This window comes from Heloderma suspectum, chromosome 4 (genome assembly GCF_057233095.1).
Source record: "Heloderma suspectum isolate Gila_16-S chromosome 4, 16-S_ref, whole genome shotgun sequence".
In the NCBI taxonomy this organism is placed as follows: Eukaryota; Metazoa; Chordata; class Lepidosauria; order Squamata; family Helodermatidae; genus Heloderma; species Heloderma suspectum.
Window position 1 is genome coordinate 280390198 of NC_139461.1, and position 24290 is coordinate 280414487.

At 45.5% G+C, this 24290-nt stretch overlaps 1 protein-coding gene across 1 annotated transcript in view; it reads left to right on the forward strand.

Annotated features, from left to right (window-relative positions):
* The first annotated feature begins 14755 nt into the window (after positions 1–14755).
* Positions 14756–24290, forward strand: part of SRC (SRC proto-oncogene, non-receptor tyrosine kinase) — a 139327-nt gene continuing 129792 nt past the window's right edge. Inside the window, exon 1 of the mRNA XM_084853954.1 lies at positions 14756–15613. The gene's annotated coding sequence lies outside the window, so the exon portion shown is untranslated. The remainder of the gene's footprint in view (positions 15614–24290) is intronic.

The following is a 24290-nucleotide window of genomic DNA, read 5'->3' on the forward strand; positions in this document are numbered from 1 at the left end:
TGACATAGCCTGCGACTATGGAGGTTCTCTATGGCGGCGACTATGACATAGCCTGTGACTATGGAGGTTCTCTATGGCGGCGACTATGACATAGCCTGCGACTATGGAGGTTCTCTATGGCGGCGACTATGACATAGCCTGCGACTATGGAGGTTCTCTATGGCGGCGACTATGACATAGCCTGCGACTATGGAGGTTCTCTATGGCGGCGACTATGACATAGCCTGCGACTATGGAGGTTCTCTATGGCGGCGACTATGACATAGCCTGCGACTATGGAGGTTCTCTATGGCGGCGACTATGACATAGCCTGCGACTATGGAGGTTCTCTATGGCGGCGACTATGACATAGCCTGCGACTATGGAGGTTCTCTATGGCGGCGACTATGACATAGCCTGCGACTATGGAGGTTCTCTATGGAGGCGACTATGACATAGCCTGCGACTATGGAGGTTCTCTATGGAGGCGACTATGACATAGCCTGCGACTATGGAGGTTCTCTATGGCGGCGACTATGACATAGCCTGCGACTATGGAGGTTCTCTATGGCGGCGACTATGACATAGCCTGCGACTATGGAGGTTCTCTATGGAGGCGACTATGACATAGCCTGCGACTATGGAGGTTCTCTATGGCGGCGACTATGACATAGCCTGCGACTATGGAGGTTCTCTATGGCGGCGACTATGACATAGCCTGCGACTATGGAGGTTCTCTATGGCGGCGACTATGACATAGCCTGCGACTATGGAGGTTCTCTATGGCGGCGACTATGACATAGCCTGCGACTATGGAGGTTCTCTATGGCGGCGACTATGACATAGCCTGCGACTATGGAGGTTCTCTATGGAGGCGACTATGACATAGCCTGCGACTATGGAGGTTCTCTATGGCGGCGACTATGACATAGCCTGCGACTATGGAGGTTCTACGACTATGATATAGCCTGCGACTATGGAGGTTCTCATCAGATGTGATGGCCAATAGCCATTGACAGACCTATCCTCCATAGGGTGGCCATGTGTCCTACTTTACAAAGGATAGCCCTCTATTTGAAGGGCTGTCCAGTCCAGGTCACGTTTAAAAGATAACGAACCATAGGAAGGAAGAGCAACAAGAGCCTTGAAGTAGCCCATCAACAGCTCCTGGGCAGCAGATTCAGCAGCAGGCACACAGGTCACCTGGTCACTGACTTTCTCACTATGTGGTGTGAAATGTCTTGTATTCCAGTGTAAATTATAGTCATTTTTTGCAAACTCGCATCTGCACATGGAAATTAGCATATGCAAATTTAATGCAAATCTGGCCTCTTTTGTCCTCTTTTTTGGTGAGCTGTAAGTGGCCAATGTCATCCAACATGAATGTATCTAAGCCTTCTTTAAAAGCTTTGAATCCCTTTATAAACCATCAAAACATTTCCAGACATGTGTAGGAAAAAGGAACACCAGAATTGGCTCTGAACAGGGAAATGTTCCATGGGATCAGGCCATCCATATGGTCCAGTGCAGGGGTGGGCAACCTGTGGCCAGAGGACCACATGTGGCCCTCATCCTAATTCCATGCAGGGGAGGGGAGCCCAGAGGGAGAGAAAGATAGAGCCTGCTGGGCAGGGAGGAAAGGGAGGAGGAAGAAGAGAGATGGAGTGGGAATATGAATGAGAGGGTCTTTTTGGTGCTGGCCCCAGCAATTGTGGAATGCTTTCCCCAATCAGGTCCACCTGGCACCAATATAGTCATCTTTTCAGGGTCAGGTTAAGACTTCCCTCTACTCCAAGGCATTTGACAGAATATGATGGGGCTTTTTTCGTGTGTGTTTTTTAAAATCAGATCCTAGTAGTTTTATTGTTGTTTTTAATGTCTTCAAGCTGTTCTACATTTTTTAACATTAAAGCATTTATATTATGCTTTATCATGTTGTGTACCACCCAGAATGCCTTAAATGTTGGGTGGTATAGAAATTAATTAATGGGTATGGGTATGCAGAGCACTCATAGCCACAGAGTATCTCCCTTCTTCAAAGTAGGGTGAAACTATGTACTAGCTTAACAGCCTTCTCTTACTCATAGGCTACAATCCCATACACATTTTCCCAGGAGTAAATGCCATTGAACTCAATGAGGCTTCATTCCTAGTAGACATGTATAGGATCATACTGTTAAGCATCAGAGCTCTCCTGATGCGCCTGATCTCATCTGATCTCAGAAGCTAAGCAGGGTCAGCCCTGGTTAGTACTTGGATGGGAGACCGCCTGGGAATCAGGCTTCCTGCATTGAGCAGGGGGTTGGACTCGATGGTCTTGTAGGCCCCTTCCAACCCTATGATTCTATGATCATGCAGAGCAGAGGCAGCCATTCCTCACACTGCAGCTGCTGACATACCTTGCACAACATTGATCATATCATGTAGAACAAGCATGCCTTTTAAAAAAAAATCCAAAACCTGCCTTCTTGACTTTTAAATCAGTGGAAGACAGGTTGTCATAGCAGCAAAGAGTCTCCAACAATGCATAACAGTGGCGGAAGACAGTGGCGGGCTTTGGCAGTGACCTTTGCTCTGAGAATTGGAGTGTGAAAAAGCATTCCCTCTTTTCATCTGCAGAAACCTTGGAGGGTATGGATTCCACATCCATATCAGCTGGTTATGGTTATTCAGAAGGGAGGGATGTGTACTAGGTAGAGGCTGTGGCTCAGTGGTAGTGCTCCTGCTTTGCATGCAGGAGGTCCGAGGTTCAATCCCCAGCATCTCCAGGTAGGGCAGGGAAAAAAATTCCTCCCTGAAAACTTGGGAGAGCTGCTGCCACTCTGTGTCAACGGTACCCGACTATATGGACCCATGGTCTGACTCAGCATAAGCAGCTGCCTCTGTTCCGATGTACTCTGTAAGGGCCAACCCTACTGTGCAGCAAGGTGAAACAGGCTGCTTCGGGGGGGTGAAATTTGGAAGAGTGGCTCTGAAATATCCTACCCCCTGCCCCCAGATGCTGTCTATGAGCCACTTAACATTGCTCTGTTAGAGTAATTATTCTTATTTTGTAAGCCACTTCAGTTATCTGTCTCACAGAGAGTGTAGCACAGAAGCATCAAGCAGAGAGAGAGAGAGAAGGATTTGTCTCCATGCCAAGGATCCTCTGCTGATTTCTACAGATCAGACTGTTGAAGGCACAGTTGAACTGGTATGTTTTGGTCAACTGGCAAACCCGGCTCACTGAAGACAGGTACTCAGGCTACGCCCAGTACATAAAATACTACCCAGTACCCAGGCAACCATATTAGTTAGCCATTGACCTCTCAGGGGCATTGTCACAAGAAAGAACTTTTAAATCTGCAGTGCCACACTTGTGAATGCTGTTAGTGCAAGACAGAAAAAAGGAGATTCATTTCAAACTCAAATATACACCAAGCTAATGAGCTGGTTCACATGTCACAGTTATTCAAGGCTGCGTTACAAGTATGAGTTGTTACTCCCCCCAAGAACCTAAAATTCCACGTTTGGACATCACAGTAAACAACCAGGGACAGAGTGTCTCTAGCTTGTTTAGCACCACCTGGCTGCAGTGGGAGTGACCAGGTGGGGAGAACTAGCACGGTCAGTCAGGCTTCCTTCTCAACAACCCACGGTTTAACAAATCGTGGGTTGTTGCGATGTGCAAACCGGGGCTCTGTAACCCTTTTTGTTCAGGAAATGCATGCGCACGCACACGCACACCCACCAAGGAATTTAAACATGGGAAAAAGCAGCAGAAACAAGCAGTTATTGAACCAAATATTCTCCTTTCTGTGATGATCAGAACCTCAGAAGCTGCCTTATATGAGAGTCCAGCTAGACCTGTATTATCTTCTCCAGCTGTCCCCAATGTGGTGCTCTCCAGACATGTCAGATTACATATCTCATCACCTGCAGCCAACGGGGCCATGTTGGCAGGGGATGATGGGAGCTCCAGTCCAACTCATCTGGAGGGCCCCTCATTGGGAAAGGCTGATCTGCTCAGACTGGCAGCAGCTTTTCAGAATTTCAAGTGGGGGCCTTTTTCGTCACTGGCTACCTGATCACGTTAACTGGAGATGCCAAGGACTGAACCTGTGACCATCTGTATGCTCTACCATTAAGCTACGGCCCCCCAAGCTACAGACTGGTATCACAGGGGCAGGCAGCCTGCTTCAACTGCAAACTGAAGTGATCAAGTGAACATCTCTCTAGTGTAATAGCTCTGGGTATTTGTGTGCTGGACTCTGCAATAACAAAAATGGAACTGTACTTCTGTGTGAAACTGAGTGGAACAGTACCTTTGCTCCCAATGATTCACCAGCATGTCAGTTTTCTGCACTGTCATGGAAAATAATTAAATAAAGGGGAGCAGGTGGGAGAGATGAGGAAGCAATGTTATTTGCTGAGGATTTCTTTTTCTGCTGGTTTTTTCTGTTGCTCATGGCCTGCTCTCACTGGAAACAGCATTTTTCTTAAAGACAAGGCAAAACAGGCTCTCTGCAAGGTGTTATTTTCTCCAGATGCACAGCTAGTAGATTAGGTTTTTATTACCCGATGTAATGGCTCATAGAAAAGCAATAATAGTCCTGGGGATCTAATAACAGGTTGATTCACCCAGTTTCCTCCTCCTTAATAGACAATAACGTGATTGGAAAAGACTTCATTGTTAATTGAGCAGCACAAGGACTGGGGCAGGAGGGAGGTTTACTGCAGAGATTCCCAAATGGTGGATTGGGCCCCTACCACTGTGCTCATCTAAAAGGTATGCTAGCCATGTTTTCTTACCCGTGAACCAATTGTTGGCTTTGACTGAATGCATATCAGAACCCATCCTCCAAAGCCACATTCATGAGATCTTTCTATCTCCTCGTTTGTGTGATCCTACCCCTGATTCCATTGGGCATGGGTTAGACTGCCCCCAAATCCCCCAGTGCCAATGGCGCCCAACGATAAGTGCACATCTGAAATCTATGCTGGCATAGGGCCACTGTTTCATTGGGCAAAGTTGGGGATGGGGCAGGAAATGAGTGAGGCTTTAGTCCAGGTGTTGCATTCACTCAGGGGTGTGCCTCATCCCACCTCTCACAATGGCATAAAATTTCACCCTTAAGAGAGGTGGCATAATTTAAAATGCCCCCACTGAAGTCAAAGGAGACCCCCACATGACTGACCTGCCCTCCACCCCTACAGCCAGTGCTGTCACACTACCAGGGGTATAAAATCCCCAGAAGGGAAGTCAGATCAGGGGTTGGATCCAGGAACTGTCTTCCATGAGAAGAAGGCACCTTCCACAACAAGAAGGGCTCCACTTGCAGAAGGTCCCTCCACCCAATTTAGGGGGATCCCCCTCCCTACACACACCACAGCTCATCCAGTTCACCAGGGTCTTCTGACTCTCTGTATAGCCTCGGGGGGCGGGGTTTGCCGTGGGAAGAAGGGAGCAAGGAAGTCCACTTCCACCAGCGCAGTTGATCCATCGTAAATCTGGATCCAACCCCAAATACAGAAAAATGTGCAGATCTGCCGCCAGAGAACTAGGAGTTCATTTGATGATGGGACATTTTGTACAGATACCAGCAAACACCTAAAAACCCAGTAAGGGTAGGAGGGAAGGTTAATGGACAACACTGGTCTTCTTTCAGAAGTAGTGCAGTTAGGTAATCTAAGACTTTGGACTGAATGGTCTTACTGGGGAGGGAGGGCTCTTTCGACAATAATGGGTAATGGTTCTCCAAAATGTGGTATGTCAGCCCTTCTGTGTTTGGGGGCACTTCAGCCCATTCTGCTGAGTGGAGGGCTAGACCTCTGTCCCCAAATCCTATCCTGATGGTACCGCTGCTCAGGAACTGTATAGGTCCCCAGCCCCCACCACAGACACACATGCTCACCAGGAAATCCACTGTTACAACTGGAGCGTCAAGAAAAAGGCACATTACACAAGCAAACAAGGGAAGGGGTCATGGCTTTAAAGCATGACTTCAGAGCACCCTCCAGCAGATCACACAAATACTTATGGCCTATCCCTCCCCTAAATATTGGAAACTGGCTAAACCACCCTCTTTTATCCACAGCTTCTAGAAGTGATCCCCCCACACCCCGATAGGATAAGTATACACTTCGTAGGAAGTGGAGCCATGTTTGCCACAACCCCCTAAATAGGCAGTGGGGAACTTGTGGCCCTCGGCCGAATTTCATGTGGCCCTCGGCCGAATTTCAGAAACTCTCTGCATGCAATCAGTTCAGACCTCTGGCAAGAGTGATCTATCCCTTCCCTGACAGCCCAGTGGGTGGGAAAGAAGAAGGGGGGAGGGGGGGAGGGAGAGAGAAAAGGAGGCAGAAGAAAGAGATAAGGGGGTGACCCACCCCGCTTTTAATAAAAGCTATGTTTGTTCTCTTGATTGGCAGCCGATAGGGTTGCTCACCGTAAGGCACAATCCTATGCAGGTTTAGACAGAAAAAGGTCCTACAACTCCCAGCATTCCCCAGGACTTTTTCTGTCTGAACATGCATAGGATCACACCTTTAGTTGTCTTCACAGGGGGGCACATGCAATGACAATGGGGGCAATGGGTCCTCCACCAGAAGACTCCACTTGGACCATAGGGCTACAAGTTGCAAGGAATACTAATGAAGTGTATGGGGGGGGGGGAGGTGAAACTCAATGTCCCAGCAGGTCAATGGCCTCCCACCTGCTCAAGTTAATAATGTTCATCACACCGCACCTTGTGGCTACTAGTCCAGATATCTATATGTTACCTCCAGTATTAGAGGCAGTATGCCTATGTACACCAGTTGCTGGGGAACATGGGCAGGAGGGTGCTCTTGCACTCATGTCCTACTTGTGGGTTTCCTGCAGGCAGCTGATTGGCCACTGTGTGAGCAGAATGCTGGACTAGATGGACCCTTGGTGTGATCCAGCACAGGTCTTCTTGTGTTCTTATAATAAACCACATAGAATTTGGAATTTCAGCATCTCCTGCAGAACCAAAGTTGGAGTCCTAGCACATCTCTCAAAAGCGATAGCAAAGAGTCTTGTGATACCTTAACGTTTATGCCACAATACATCTGTTAGGTTTTAAGGCTTAAAACCTAACAGATTTATTGTGGCATAAACTTTTGAAGACTAGAGCCCATTTCATCAGATACATGAAGTCCATGAATGGTTACACCACAATAAATCTATTCGTCTTAAGGTGCCACATGCCCTTTTGTTATTTTTGCTGCAATGGACTAATATAGCTCTCCCTCTGGAAGTAGTCCCATATCAAGGGTTAGCGTTTACTGATTAGCCAGCAAAGGGCATTACTTAGAGCATGCACAGAATGCATTTTCTTCAGCCAGCATTTACACATAAAGCCCAATCTTATGCATACTTATGTGAAAGTTAAGTCTCACTGAATTCCATGGGGCTTACTTCGAAGTATGCATGCATAAGAGTCTAGCTTTAGAATTAGAAGGCAGCATTTCAGGGTCAGGAGAGCAGAATTTCCAAATCCAGGAGCTTTGAGATCCATCAGCTCATTTTAACAAATTGAATGCAAACTATGTTGCCAAAATTAGAAATGAAATCACAAAAATGCTGTATGTAATACCTCTAATATAAATATAGTTTTTGTAATAAAAATGATTTTAAAGCATATGAATTACTTTTAAATCAAACCTTTTTGTTATGAACATAGGAAATGTGAATACTTGCAGTAGGCAAAAAGCACTAGCCACAGTGAGGAGAGGGCAGGGAAGGAAGACAGCTGGAATATCTTTAAACAGTGGATTAATAAATACTAATAAAACAGCTTATTCAGGCTTTACTGGACAAAAAGCATGCATTTTATAATATTTTGCACAAGGATCTTGGTAGCTTCAGTTGCGCTCTGAGCAACTGCTTCATTTAGATTTCAGTTCAGCTTTAACATGAAAGCTCATGGTGAGTTACAAGACGCTTAAAAAAAAAAGAACCAACCAACATAAAATCAGGATTTACAGCACTCTCACAGGCAAAGCATTTCCCATTTTTAATCTCTCTTCCACTCACAACAACCTTGGCCGTAATTCACAAGCCCCATTGAAATAAATGGGGCACCCCACATTTGCAAGGAGTTCCATGTACATCCAGCTCTGGATCAATGCTGCAATCCTATACCCACTTTACTGGGAGTAAGCTGCATTAAACTTAATGGGATGTATTTCAGAGTGGACGTGTGTAAGATTGCATTATAAGGCTGCAATCCCATACCAACTTTACTGGGAGTAAGCATCATTAAATTTAGTGGGACTTTCTTTTGAGTAGGCACGTATAGGATTGCACTGCTAGGTACACAGGTACCTGGAAGAAAGGGTGCTTCCAGATCTGAAGGGCTTCTAGCAGTACCAAGCAAAAAACATTTTGCAGAGCTGTTCCATCTTTTCCTCCTTAACATATTCTTTTTCTAGAAAAAAAAAAGATGGAAGAAGCAATGGGAAAATGCAGGAAGGTTACAAATGGAAGACAATGCCATCTGGAGCCCCCATAAAATTCTTTGCATCAGGCAGGACAACAGTGCAAAAGCATCCAAAGTCTCTATATATTCAATAGGGCTTATATCTGAATCAACATGTCTAGGATTGAGCTATGACAGCCTGATCTGATGCAGATTTACGTGAAAGTAAAGTCCTGCACTTGCTTAGATGGGAGGCATACACCCAATTAAGGCTGCAATTCTGTGCACACTCACCTGGGAGTAAGTCTCCTTGAACTCAGTAGAATTTAGTTCCAAGTAGACATGCATCGACCCCTTCATGGATCACTGCCTTGTTGTGGCGAAGGGGCTTGCGTAACTCAGTGAAGCCATAAGCTATGCTGTGCAGGGCCACCCAAGACGGACAGGTCATGGCGGAGAGTTCTGACAAAATGTGGTCCACTGGAGAAGGAAATGGCAACCCACTCCAGTATTCTTGCCCAGAATAACCCCATGGAACGTATCACAAGGCTAAAAGATATGATGCCAGAAGATGAGCCCCTCAGGTTGGAAGGTGTCCAATATACTACTGGGGAAGACCAGAGGGTATTTCCAAGTAGTGCCAGAAAGAGTGAAGTGGCTGGGCCAAACCCGAAAGGACACTCAGCTGTGGATGTGTCTGGTGGTGAAAAGAAAATCCGATGCTGTAAAGAACAATATTGTTTAGGAACCAGGAATGTCAGATCAATGAATCAAGGTAAGCTGGAGGTGGTCAAACATGAGATGGCAAGATTGAACATTGACGTCTTGGGAATCAGCAAACTAAAATGGACAGGCATGGGCAAATTTAATTCAGGTGACCATCATATCTACTACTGTGGGCAAGAATCCCTTAGAAGAAATGGAGTAGCACTCATAGTCAACAAAAGGGTGGGAAAAGCAGTACTGGGGTACAATCTTAAAAACGATAGAATGATCTCAATACGAATCCAAGGCAAACCATTCAACATCACAGTAATTCAAGTCTATGCCCCAACCACTGAGGCTAAAGAAGCTGAGGTTGATTGGTTCTATGAAGACCTACAACACCTTCTAGAAGTAACACCAAAGAAAGATGTCCTCTTCATCATAGGGGATTGGAATGCCAAAGTAGGAAGTCAAGAAATCACCGGGATAACAGGCAAGCATGGCCTTGGTGTACAAAATGAAGCAGGATAAAGGCTAATAGAGTTTTGCCAAGAGCACACGCTGATCAAAGCAAACACTCTTTTCCAACAGCACAAGAGGCGACTCTACACATGGACATCACCAGATGGTCAATATCAAAATCAGATTGATTATGTACTTTGCAGCCAAAGATGGAGAAGCTCTATACAGTCAGTCAAAACAAGACCTGGAGCTGACTGTGGCTCAGATCATGAGCTTCTTGTTGCAAAATTTCAGCTTAAATTGAAGAACGTAGGGAAAACCACTAAACCATTCAGGTATGACCTAAATCATATCCCTTATGAATACACAGTGGAGGTGATGAATAGATTTAAGGGATTAGACCTGATAGACAGAGTGCCTGAGGAACTATGGACAGAGGTCTGTAACATTGTTCAGGAGGCAGCAACGAAATCCATCCCAAAGAAAAAGAAATGCAAGAAAGCCAAGTGGCTGTCTGATGAGGCTTGACAAGTAGCTCACGAAAGAAGGGAAGCGAAAAGCGAGGGAGAAAGGGGAAGATATATCCAACTGAATGCAGAGTTCCAGAGAATAGCAAGGAGAGACAAGAAGGCCTTCTTAAATGAACAATGCAAAGAAATCGAGGAAAACAACAGAATGGGAAAGACTAGAGATCTCTTCAAGAAAATCAGAGATCTCAAGGGAACGTTTTGTGCAAAAGACGGGCATGATAAAGGACAAAGGCGGCAGGGACCTAACAGAAGCAGATGAGATTAAGAAGAGGTGGAAAGAATACACAGAAGAACTATACAGGAAAGATCTGAATGTCCCTGATAGCCATGATAGTGCGGTCACTGAACTTGAGCCGGACATCCTAGAGAGTGAAATCAAGTGGGCCTTAGGAAGCATTACTAACAACAAAGCTAGCAGAGATGACAGTATTCCAGCTGAGCTATTTAAAATCCTAAAAGATGATGCTGTTAAAGTGCTGCACTCAATATGCCAACAAATTTGTAACACTCAACAGTGGCCACAAGACTGGAAAAGGTCAGTTTACATTCCAGTTTCAAAGAAGGGCAACGCCAAAGAGTGTTCAAACAACCGCACAATTGCGCTCATTTCACATGCCAGCAAGGTGATGCTCAAAATCCTACAAGCTAGGCTTCAGCAGTATGCGAACCGAGAACTACCGGAAGTACAAGCTGGGTTTCGAACAGGCAGAGGAACTAGAGATCAAATCGCCAACATTCGCTGCATCATGGAGAAAGTAAGAGAATTCCAGAAAAACGTCAATTTCTGCTTCATTGACTATGCTAAAGCCTTTGATTGTGCGGATCACAACAAACTGTGGCAAATTCTTAAAGAGATGGGAGTACCAGACCACCGTACCTGTCTCCTGAGAAACCTGTACGAGGGCCAACAAGCAACAGTAAGAACCGGACATGGAACAACGAGTGGTTCAAAATTGGGAAAGGAGTACGACAAGGCTGCATATTGTCGCCCTGCTTATTTAACTTATATGCAGAGTACATCATGAGAAACGCCGGGTTGGATGAATCACAGGTCGGAATTAAGATTGCTGGGAAAATTATCAACAACCTCCGATATGCAAATGATACCACCCTAATGGCAGAAAGCGAAGAGGATCTAAAGAGCCTCTTGTTGAGGGTGAAAGTGGAGAGTGCAAAAGCTGGTTTGAAACTCAACATTAAGAAAACTAAGATCATGGCATCTGGCCCCATCACTCCCTGGCATACAGAAGGGGAAGAAATGGAAGCAGTGACAGATTTTATTTTCTTGGGCTCCAAGATCACCACAGACGGTGACTGTAGCCATGAAATTAAAAGACGCTTGCTCCTTGGGAGGAAAGCTATGGCAAACCTAGACAGCATAGTAAGAAGCAGAGACATCACCTTGCTGACAAAGGTCCGTCTAATCAAAGCTATGGTTTTCCAAGTAGGAATGTATGGCTGTGAGAGCTGGACTATAAGGAAGGCTGAGCACCAAAGAAGTGATGCTTTCGAACTGTGGTGCTGGAGAAGACTCTTACGAGTCCCCTGGACTGCAAGGAGGTCAAATCAGTCAATCCTAAAGGAAATCAACCCTGAGTGCTCATTGGAAGGACAGATAATGAAGCTGAAGCTCCAATATTTTGGCCATCTAATGCGAAGAGAAAACTCCCTGGAAAAGACCCTGATGCTGGGAAAGATTGAAGGCAAAAGGAGAAGGGGACAGCAGAGGATGAGATGGCTAGATAGCATCACCAATGCAATGAATATGAACTTGAGCACACTCCAGGAGAGAGCGGAGGACAGGAAGGCCTGGCGTGCTATGGTCCATGGAGTCACGAAGAGTCGGACACGACTTAACGACTGAACAACAACAAGACATGCATCAAACTGCAGTGTGTGCATCCATGCATACTTAACAATAAATATTAATAATACTTAGCATTTACTTAGCTACAAAGAGAATTCAAATTTCTTCACATACATTATGTGCTTGTAATCCTCACAACAACCCTGTAAGGTGGGGTGATGCTGCTATTCCCACATTGTAGCTGGGGTGCTCAGGCTGAGGAAAAGGTGGCTTGCCTAAAGCCATCCATCAAGTTCATGATTCAAACTGGGGACATGCTGCTTTGCAGCTCAGTCTCTTAGTCGCTCTCCCAAATAAGTTCCACTGAAATCTGTGGGTTTTATCAAATGTTAGCCTAACGGAAGTCCCATTCATTTCAATGGGTCTAAGTAGGACTAACATTGGGTACAACCCAGTGAGAATTATTGCTAAGTAAATAGAGTTACGTTTTTAGACTAGGTTCACCACTTTTTGGACAAGAAGAGGGGAAAATTATCCCTCGACCTGGATTGTGATTCCCTACTCCTAACAGATGATAGGGGGCCAGTGACAGCTTTGTCCCTAGCTGCAGTCCAGCAGAGCCAGTGCTCAACCCAGTGGATGGGGAAGGGGCATTTGATACCCCCAGTCACTCCAAATTCTCCATCAGCGCCACTGTATTGGATGGGGTGGGAAGGTACATTTGGCCTGACCTAGGTAACATGCCTGTCTAGATTCTAGGCTGGGCCAGTGTATGCCCTGGCCATGGGCTGCCAAGATTTAGAGATGCCATGAAAGTGATAAGCCAGATCCAGGTTTGCTTACAAGAAGACTTTATTGCGTACTTACAGTGCACAGGCATACCCAGTGGTTGGATCAGACAGCTTCTCTGAACAAAGAGCTGTTGTGCGCAATGGGTTTTATATCATACATGTTATCCAGGCATAGCAGTGAGGCAGTATGACAGGAGCAAGAGTTAATTAGGGTTCATCTACCACTTTCCCAGCATAGCCTAACATTGCTTAGTAACATATTTGGCAGAAGCAAGACTATCAGAATTTTCCCAGCACAGACACCTGTAGCTATGTAATAAACATAGCTGCACTTCTCAGGCACATCCGAGACTCTGATAAGATAAATGGGACCAGAGCTCGTTAGCATGGAATGGGCTGAGGTGGCCATATTGACCTTTGACTCATCTTACAAGCCAAGAGGCCCACCTGCAAGCAAATTGCAACTAATAATGAACCAAAGCAGAGAGCATTATGGATCTCTGAGACTCTCTAAACTACTATTAGGTTGCTTACAGGCCTAGAGCCTTACAGCCAGGTGTTGAAGAAGCCATCAGGTGAGGTGGTGGCAACTTCTATTTTAGACTAACGCTGCAATGCTGTGGATGCAAACTTGGAATACTTCAGTCCTGTGAAAAGCAGGGTGGCACTTTTCCAAAGGAAGGCTGCAACCCATTAGCAACAGGGAAGCATAGGAACACAGGTCAGACTGTTTGTATATCTAGCCCAGTACTGTTGACACTGACTGGCAGCTGTTCTCTAGGGTATTCCGCAGGATTTTTTCCTACCCCTACTTGGAGAAGCCAGGGATTGAGGCTGGGGCCTTCTGCACGCAAAGCAGGTGCTCTGCCACTGAGCTACATCTTTCACATCGCCGCCTACCTCATTGTATATATCTATGTATCTGGCGATGCCAGGATGGACTGTGGTCCCTCCCATGACTGCTAACCTGGCTGGCAACAAGAAACCGGGAGTACTTGAATTACAGGTGGGAAGCATCCCCTGTACCTTTTATTGATTGCCTCTTTTGCTATGGATGATTTGGCAAAAATTGGGGGTGAATAAGGGGCCAGGACTTGTGGAGTCCATTAATGGCCCCCATACACACCTTCTTCCACTGCCCACCCCCCATCATTAGAACACTGCCTAGGAGTAAACCCCATTTCATTCAGTGGGAGCTACTCCCAAGCAATAGTGCATAAAATCGGACTACACAATTGCACTCCTAGGCATACTTAGCTGGAGGAGGTAAACCCCATTCAACTCATTGGGGCTACCTTGTGAATAAACATGCACGAGTTCAGGCTCCACGGCTGCAGTCCTGGGCATACTTACCTGGGAGTAAAAGCCTTTGGATAGCAGTGGGACTTACTTCCGAGTAAAGCCGCACTGGAAAACCGGGTTCCATGGCTGCAACCTCCTATGTACACTTACTTACCTGCGAGTAAATCGTACGGGATCCTTTGGATGCTTAGGATCGCACAAAGGTGGTGATGGAGAGGGAACTGGGACAGGATGCCCCCCCCAAGACAATTGGGACCGGATCTCTCCCCCCCCCCAAGACAATTGGGACCGGATCTCTCCCCCCCCAAGACAATTGGGACTGGATCTCTCCCCCCCCCCAAGACAATTGGGACCGGATCTCTCCCCCCCCCCCCAAGACAATTGGGACCATCTGCGTATTTCTGAGCGTTATGAAATCCCGACGGCTTCGAGATCCCTCCCTTATACAGACCATCGTCCCCTGAGCGACGCCCCATTTGTCTCTGGCCGGCGGCTTGCCGGGCAGACAAAACACTCGACGTCAGTTCGTCGCTTGCGGACGTCACAGCTTCGCTCACAACTACGCCATAGCCTCGCTCCGACCCAGCTCCGCTCCCCCACGGCTCCTCGAGTTCTTTCTTTCTTCCTCTTCTCCAAAATCAAGCAGGAGGGGAAGGAAGGAAGGAAGGAAGAAGGGAGGGAGGGATTTCCCCCCCCCTTCTTAAAAGCTGTTTCCGGTTCTGCTGCCATATTCCTTTTTGGGGGGAGTGGGGGCGAGAGGAGGAGCCCTTGTAAATGAAATAAAACAGGGCAGCCGACCGTGGCGGCAGCTGCGCTAGAGAAGGGGGGGGGGGAGAATGAGTACAAAACCGTGGTGACGCGAGAGTGCCTCATGCCACGGTGACGGGGCAGAAAGGAGGTGGGGGTGGAAGAACTTTGGATGCTGCTCTCGAGTCCCTTGTTGTTACTGGTCTGGATGCTCCTAATGTCGAAGAGGCGCTGAAAGGATCCCCTTGGGTTTGGGGGTGGGGGGAGAGAGGGAAAGAGAGAGAAAGGGGGCTGTGTCTGAGCCGCAGGCGGGCGTGGACCTCTGCTGCTGACATCACTTCTCGAAATCACTCCAAGTTACAATCAATCCCTCCAGCCATTTGCTGGTTCTCTCGCCTTTACGCCGGGAAGGGGGCTGGTGCAGGAGAATCAGGAGAGACGGGGTTAAGTATACCCGTCACCCAGGAGAGAGAGAGAGAGAGAGTGAGAGACGCGCAGCACCCTCCTCGCTCGCTCTCTCATTCACTGGCTCACTCCACACAAAGCGAGCGCTCTGGTTTCCCTCTCCCCCCCCCCTCACCCCGGCCGCCCCTCGGTTATTTCCACGCTGGGGGCAAGAAAAGCTCCCGAATGGACCAGCTGGCCGGCTCCTAAACTATCGCGTGTGCGATAGTTTCCTTTCATCTGAACTGCTGGTTCGTTGTTGTTGTTTTAAAACGAGTCGCGCAGAAGATCTGGTCCGTTCGCCTGTTTGGGAGAAGACAGACGGAGACAGAGGGAGGAAGGAAGGAAGCCAGCCGTCTCCATCTGGCTGTTGTGTTTCTTGCCTCTGGGAGACTTGAAAGGAGAAGGGGGAGGAAGTAAAAGGTAAGCGATTGCCGGGTGGATGCTGTTTGGGGGGCGGGGGGGGGAGAAAGAAACAGGGTGATGGGTTTAATATTCCGGCTGTCTCTGCTTGCCTGGCCGTGTGCGATATTGACTAACCCTTGGCTGCAACTCACTAGACGAGCTTTGTTAATATCCTGTTCTTGAAGAGGGGAGGCAAATTGGATGCGAAACTCGCAGCAGCACACACTGTTATTGCTGCTCTCCTTAAAACAAAACAAAAAGAGCAATTGTGAGCGGCACAGGGTGGTTACGTCTCAAGGGGCTTTAAAAAAAAAAAGAAGAAGAGGCAAAGAAAGGTATTGTTTAGAAGATAATGATGATGATTGCTGGGTTTGGGTTGTGGGAGGGGTGTGTATGTGTTTGTAAAAGGATAAAACCGTCTGTCTGGATACTGATGCGCGCGACTTGGTTCCGAGTCACTTTCTTTTGTTGTGGTTCCGCGTCTGGTTCACCGGTCATGATGCGATCGATGATCGCTGTATAATGCAAGCCTCTCCCACTCCCCGCCGTGGTACGTTTTCAATCAAATCGCTTGGGGGAAAAGAAACCAGGGCAGAAGGTGGGGTGGGGGGAGGAAGGGGGCAAACCGGTAGCTGTATCTAGGCCAAAATATGAAAAATTAATAATGCCCGCTTCGATGGTTTTTCCAATCCATCTCCTCTTTAACGATTGGTTGAAATATTCATTTTCAGTGGGGCGTTAGAGGTCGTGGGGGAGAGGGGGTCCCTGTGTTTATGTTGCGATAGTATCATCTCGGAGCGCGCCTACTCCTCTGCTTCCCCTTCTCGCTCTCTTAACCTGGCTACGCCTTAGGTAGAATTTAATCCCGTGGAAAATTGGGAAGCTGTTTAATTAAGTAATAAATGGGGCTCTCACCGCCTTCTAACTTTTCCTGCGTTGTGTTTAAAGCCCGCGGATGCAGTGCAATATAATCTACTAATCATTGTCGCAGAGAGACCGTTTCTGTCATTCTTAAACCATGGAGATCGAGTGATTCTCGCGAAGACCTTGGGGGGGGGGGCAAACGGGGATTGGTGGGGGGTGATTCTGAGAAATGACAAGAATTCGAGGTAGCAGCGTCGTTAACTCTTTAGTCGCTGCCGGGGGGGGGGGGGGCAAGCTGGCATGTTCAATCAGCTGCGAGTCTTGTTCTCTGCTTGCACCTGGAATTCATGCTATTCTTGAGGTGCTGTAGCCCAGAATACCTCATCCCGGTGGGCTGTTCAGTTCTGGAGTTTGGATCCAGAGTTAGTCATACTTAGAGCAGACCACTGGAATCAATGGGACCTAAGTTAGTCCTGATCCAGACTTAGTTATGCTTTGCGTAGACCCATCAAAACCAATGGTGCTTAAGTTAGCCATAGCTAACTTAAGTCCCATTGATTTCAATGTGTCTGCTCCAAGTATGTCTAAGCCTCGACCCAACCTTGGGTCTTTCTTTCGCCACCCGTGCGCTTCGTCTGTAACCTTGCATCTCACTAAGATCTTCTGGTTTGTTCCACTGAGGGATGATTCCTGCTCCCTCAAATGCAAACTTGCTTTTGCTGTAAAGAGTTGAAATGAAATGCCTCTTGAAAATGTGAGCTGGGAACCAGGAAGTCCCTGGCTCAGTTTCACCTTTGCCCCAAACTCACCAGACGGCCTTAAGAAAGCCACATCAGCCCCAGCTGGAATATATGTAGATGGTACTGGCCCTATCTTTCAGGGTCACTGTAAAGATTACTTGCAATATGCTACATACATACTAAGAATTGATGTAATCATATGGATTCAGACTTTTGTGAGCAACTGGGCTATCCTTCCCTCTCCTCACCATTTCGATCCCTACTGCCCCCAGAAAAGCCTCACCTGAGGGTTAGGAACCCTCCAGCATGACATGGCGCAGATGGGGCTGCGTTAGGAGCGAGGCACTGGCAAAAAGTTGGGCCAAGGCATATTGTGGGAGCATTCCTCTCATACAAGTCTGGGACCAAACTAATATTTCCTGTAACGTATGTGCCTATACTTGCTATGTGTGTGCCTGCATATGGGGAAATTAATCCCACTGCTATCACCATGTAGGTGGGATTAATAGCATTCTTTCAGTGCATATTGCAGCTTTCCCCAACCTGGTGCCCTCCAGATGTGTCGGACTGCAACTTCCATCATTCCCAGCCAGCATGGCCATTGACCATGCACCAGGTTGGGCAAGACTGGTGAGTTAAATACCAGCATGAGGAATGTCTTGATGGATCTTTTGTTTGATCCAGCTCATCCCACATCCTCTTTCTAAGAGTGGCCAGATAAATGTCCCTGGGAAGGTTTTATAAGCAGGGTGTGATGACAAGAGCCCTCTCCTTTTGTCTGCCTTCAGTCTGTGGTATCCAGTGGCATACTGCTTCTGAACATAGAGATTTCCATTTAGCTATCATGGCTAATAGTTACTAGGTTATCTATCATTCATGATCTTGTCTCCTCTTTTGTGAAGCCATCTAAAGTAGTGACCATTGCCCCCACTTGTGGTACTGAATTCCACAAGCTGATCATGAGTTGTTGACCAAGTACTTTCTTTGGCCTCTCCTGGACTTACGACCAATCTGCTTGTGATGCAAAGTCAAATGCTCTGTCTGACATATCGGAAAAGCCTTCCCTAAATTGAAAAGTATGTGCTTTTTAATGAAACCAGTTAGAACAGCTTGGCTGGGACATGCTGGGAGTTGCAGTCCAACACATTTGGAGGGCACCAAGTTGAGGAAGGCTGAATTAGAGTAACTATGAAGAAACTTGTGATACCTTAAAGACTAGCAAATATATTGCACCATATGCTTCTGTCCCTGCCATTTTTATATTGCCCATTGCAATCGATTTTAGTGCCTTATTAAGGTGCCACAGGACTCTTTGTTGCCTTTGCTGCAACAGGCTAACACCACTACCCTTCCACAATAAAAATGTATGTTTCCAGTTTTAAGCTCTCTCTCTCTCATACACACACACACACACACTCTCTCTCTCTCTCTCTCTCACACACACACACACACACACACGCTCTCTCTCTCACGCTCTCTCATGCTCTCACTCACTCACTCACTCACAGTGTCTGATCATGCCATTACTCAATAGTCTAGCTCACAGATCAATGCGTGATTTGGCTTCACTGTTTAAGCATTATGTTTGGTAGAGGGGATTGCAGGGTTGGGTTCAGAGGGTAGCAAGGTTGGTCATTTGCCAGAGGGTCCCAAGCCCAGTAGAGAGCTCCCAGCCCGAACAGTCGTAGTGTTTTTGCTTTGCATAGAGTATCCAAGAAGATCAGATGTAACCTAAGGGCACAATCCTATGCATGTTTCGACAGAGAAAAGGCTTTTCCCCTGAAAAGGCTTTCCCCCTGAAAAGGCTTTCCCCAGAAAGCTGGCTGGGGAATGCTGGGAGTTGTAGGCCTTTTCTCTGTCGAAACATGCATAGGATTGTGCCCTAAGAGAATCCTCAGTTTTCATGTTTGCCTCTTCTGAGTTAAGGAGACACTAAGGATGCCATGCTCCAAAGCCCCTAAGATCCTGGCACCAGCCTTGAGTGATTATCAGATGAAATGGAAACCCTGATCAATATGGATGGGCTGTTTTGTACCTAGAAGGGAAGGGCAGTAGCTCAGTGATAGAGACCTGCTTTGCATGCAGAAGGTACCAGGTTTGATCCCCAACATCTCCAGGTAGAGCTAGGAAAGGATCCTGCCTGAAACCCTGGAGAACCACTGCTGACTCAGTATAAGGCAGCTTTCCTATGTTCCGAAGTCAGTGCTTGGTTGCCTACAGGCGAACTCTCTTACACTTCCTGTGCTAAAAAACATAGGGCAAACTAATCTCATGAGTGATTCTGTAGCAGCTTTGGTTGGCTACACTGCTGGTTTTCCAGGACAATTGAAAGGCAAGTGAAAATGACTCACAATGAAGCATCTCTCCCAGTTGCAACTAGTCTGGGAGTGGCCAGCATTCCTGCTGGCTTTCAACTAAGCTCACTATTTCTTTTTCTTTCTTTTTTTAAATATATTTTTATTTATTTTATCTTTATAAATGAAATAAACAATATGAAAATTACCAACAACCTGATCAATACTACAATTTCCCAACAATACTGATGAGGACACCACAATAACAAAAAGAGAAGGGGGGGGGAAGGAAAAGGGAGGAGGAAAGGAAGTGAAGAAAAAAGAAAAAGATTCTTTCCCCTTCCCTCCCCCTCTCCCTCTCCCTCCCCTTTAAAGAATTAAGTTTAAACTCCAATACCCCCCCGGCCTCTGATGCCATTCTGTTTTAAAAACTATATCTATAACCTTAACAATCTTACAATTTAATAAACAACCTTACATTTCAATATCATATCATCAATCTTATATCTAAGAAACAGGTCTACAGTTCATTCCCAGTAGCCTATATTAATATTAATAATAATTAGAAGAAATATAGTGTTATATAATAAAACTTAAAATAAACCTTCAACAATCAGTAATATATTTTATATATAAATGCATGTACACAATTACCCTCAAACAATAAATTTAAATACAGCATACCATATCTATTTTGAAATAAAAAATATAAAGAAAAGCAAGAAAAAAAAGATGAAAGAGAATAAATGAATATATGTATAATTTATCTTCTGACCTAGCCTGGATCATGTAGACTAAACACAAGCAGTTAAAGTGTGTTTAAAGATTCCAGTTCATGGCATTGTAACAGAATTCTCATTCATTTTTATATTCAGCCATGCCTCCGCCATTTCATGATTTAAAAACTTCTTCATCTGACCTTCAGACACAATACAAAGTGTAGCAGGATATTTTAAGTAATATTGTAAGTTCATTTGTTTTGCCATATTTTTTGCTTTGATAAATTGCCTTGTTTTATTCGCTACCTCTTTGATGTAGTCTGGAAATAACATAACTTTATTTTGTTTCCAGGAAAGGCTTCCACCCTCTCTTGCCAAACGCAGGATATAATTCTTTGTGGAGACTTCTGCAAATTGGACTATGATCGTGTAATCAGTCCCTTTAGCATTTGGCACACGAAATGCCTGCTCAGTATCAATAAATAATCAGATGGGATAGGGAGTATCTCATGCAAAAGTTTATCCACAAAAATAGGCAATTTTACATCATTAGACAGATTTTTAATCCCAATAATACGTACATTGGATCTCCTCGTGAAGGCCTCCAGTTGAGAAATTCTATCAGAGGCATTTTTAAAACAAATTTGTGTCACAGTTTCGTTTCCTGCCACTCGGTCTTCTAGCTCATTAATTTTCGTCTCCATTTTTTGCCATGATGCATTAATTAAAGTTACAGCTCCTTGCAAGGCGGTGATAGAATTTTGGATTAAAACCAGTCTTTTGGCTTGCTCTGTAAATTGCGAAGATAAAGTCCTTATTAGAGTAAATAATTCCCCTATATCTTCTGTTCTCGAAACTTTTGACACAGGGGGCGTGGGGGGAGTTGATGCCGGCTCCTTTCTTCTCCTCTGCGGAGACATGTGTCTCTCAAACAGATCTTGCAGGTCCTCAGATGTTCTCAAATATTGTTAACATTTCTTAAATCATCCCTCAGAAGTTGTTGATATTTCTTAAAGCATATATTATTATGGAACACGTCAGCCCTGTTTTCTCCTGTGAAATAGGAGTCTCAGTACAGCTTTTTGCGTTGGTAAAGCTCTGAAGAGATAATCCTGGAATCCAGCCCCCCCCCCCCACTATCTCAAGGGGGGTATTTTTCTCCAAGATATTATCCAGATGTTGCCTTGCCCCCCCTTTAATTCCGGGGGGAATGAAAAGGTTTTTCAACCTTTTAAAAAGCTGTTTGAGAAAGCTCCCACGGGAGCGCCCGTGGGATGCTACCAGAGCAAAATTGGTTCCAACTGGACTAAGCTCACTATTTCAAAGCTCTTCTCAGATGATGGAAAGTGTCATTCTCTTGCCAGAGAGCCATATAGCTAAGCTTTGTGTCTACAGAGCTCTGCTTTGAAAAAGAAGAATCCCAAGTTCTCTGTTCAGTTTAGGGCACAATCCTATGCATGCTTAGACAGAAAAAGGTCTTACAACTCCCAGCATGCCCCAGTCAGCCATGCTGACTGGGGAAAGCTGGGGATTGTAGGACTTCTTTGTCCAAACATTGATAGGATTGCTCCCTTAAGGACTCCAGAATGTTAGTAGTTAAGAACCTAAGAAGAGCCCTGCTGGATCAGACCCAAGCCCTGTCTGGGTAGACCAGCTTCCTGTTTCCCACAGTGGCCAACCAGATGCCTATGAGAAGCCCACAAGTAGGTCATGAGGGCAACTGCCCTCTCCTGCTGTTATTCCCCAGCCACTGGTGTCCCAAGTCATATTGACTAGTATCCATTGATAATCTTATCCTCCATGGTTGCTGGAGCCCCACTGTTTGACCTTCAGCCAATGGCATCTCTGGAAGCACCTCCACATGCATGCAGACATCCAGTCCTCTGAAACAAAACACCAGAATCAAAGCCACAAACTACACATTAGAAGGGAGATCTCCATTCTGAACACTGCCGATCATTGCAGACTACTCAGATCAGCACAGAAGACAAAGCTACTATCCTACTAACCAGCACTGGCCTTAATTCCATAACAAGGACCAGCTCTTTAATGAAGTGTTTCATCTTTGTTGGCTACAGTCTTGGGAGTGGGGTGTGTGGAAGTGCCCACTGTCATCTCCAGGGGTGGGGAAGTAGAATTACTGAACCGGAAGGAATGACAAGAGTTTATCTAGTCTAGAGCAAGTCCCACAATGGTAGGATTCTTGTGACTCAAATCATTCCTCTTTTTCAAAAGCTGCTGGAAGAGGCTAATCCATACCTCCAGAGGCCAACCCCATCTGTTGTTTGATTGATTTTAAGGGAAAGAACTTGGTTTGATAGTCAGTCTAAATCAGTGCTATAATTGGAACTATGGATGTATGAGAATTTCGTTTCAGTTTGTTTCTGATCAGGATTTACCCAGCTCACACCTTCCAGACTGACTGCTGATGGATGCAATCTGCAGTCAAAGTCTCTACCTTTTTGAGCTTGCAGTGTGATTTGTGGACTGGAAAAAATGGTATTTGAGAGCACATGTACATTGGGAAAATGTGCATGAAAAAATGTGTGCTTTTGAAAAATGCACATAAATATGCTTTAACCAATGGGAGAAGAATGTGTACATTTCAAAAATGCACACAATTGTTGCATACATCTGGAAAAATATGCACAGAAATACACATGGATTTTCATGTGAAAAACAAACAAACCTTGCAATCTGATACAGACTCAAGTCAGAACGACCTTTGAGATGGAATCCAGAGGATTCGGCAAGCTCAGGTTTTGCTTTTTTACCCATCCCTAATTAGAACACATTATCTAGAGACTAATTCCTCTTTTTGATGGGCGGGGTGTGGGGAAGTGAGGATAGATAAATATCTGATACAAAATGAAACTGACTTACCAACAGGAAAATGATCCACCTTTTCTGCCTCCTGTGAGGAGTATGTTGACAATTCTCTGGAAGTCTGAACTTCATTTGCCCATCTTGACCAGTAAAAGCTGTCATGAGAATAAACCGAGAACTACAGGTGGTGGAAAGCAAGCACAGCTATACAAGCTTCCTGTTCCATGCTTCACATCCAAAGGGGAGCTTTCATACCTCCCTAGAGATGAGCAAGCTGTCCCCATGTCAGGAACTTGTGCTTCTCTCTCCACTAAAAGAGATGTGAATGTCCCCTTCAGACATGCTAAAGAAGCACAGGAAAGAAAGTGCAAATTAGTTTCACTTCATCTTTCTCCTGCTAGTCATCCCACTCAAAACAGTTCCCATGTTTGAGCATTCTAGGTATCCATTGTTCGATATAAAACTTAGGTGCCAAAATGCTATAGTATGCTGCAAACAATTTGTTCTGTGTTACTCATCTTGAAATGAAAATCCAATGAAATATTTTTCTGACATGGAAGCAACTGAAGTTCAACAGATCAGTGGAAAGTCACTTCTGACTCGCTCATGGGTGAAGTTTGGAATTCCCCGCCATCAAGTGATGATTCTGCAGTTGCCTGGAGGAGCCTGTTTAAAATAGTGAGCCACAGACCCTAATTCTGACTGTTGGTCATATCTTCTGCTGAATGGAAAGGAATCACACACACACACACACACACACACATCACTGGGTGGATTTCAGCTAGCAAGGATGCATCATCATGAGCACATAGAAGAATAATCCTGGATTAAGAAGAAAATGATCACGTAATATGTACTTCAGTTGTTTTAGATCTAGTTGTGGCCTAAAGTGTTGTTGAAGTCCCTGTTTTGTTTTTTTGTGAGTGGGGAGTAAATAGTTCAAATCTTCAGATGGTGCCTAGTAATTTCCAACCCTGGTGCTAGTATTTCCATCAGTCTAGTTTATTGCACACCAGACAGCAATTATAGTTCTAATCAAGCCACTGTTCTATTTATTTATTTATTTATTTACAAGGTTTATACACTGCTCTGCATCCAGCAGGATTCCTATTTATTTATTATTACATTTATATACCACCCAATAGCAGAAGCTGCCTGGGCATTTCCCAACAATTAAAACCACAAAATACAGCATAAGACACATGACACTGTAGTTTTAAAATTTTAAATTTTTATAAAGTAAAAACCAAAA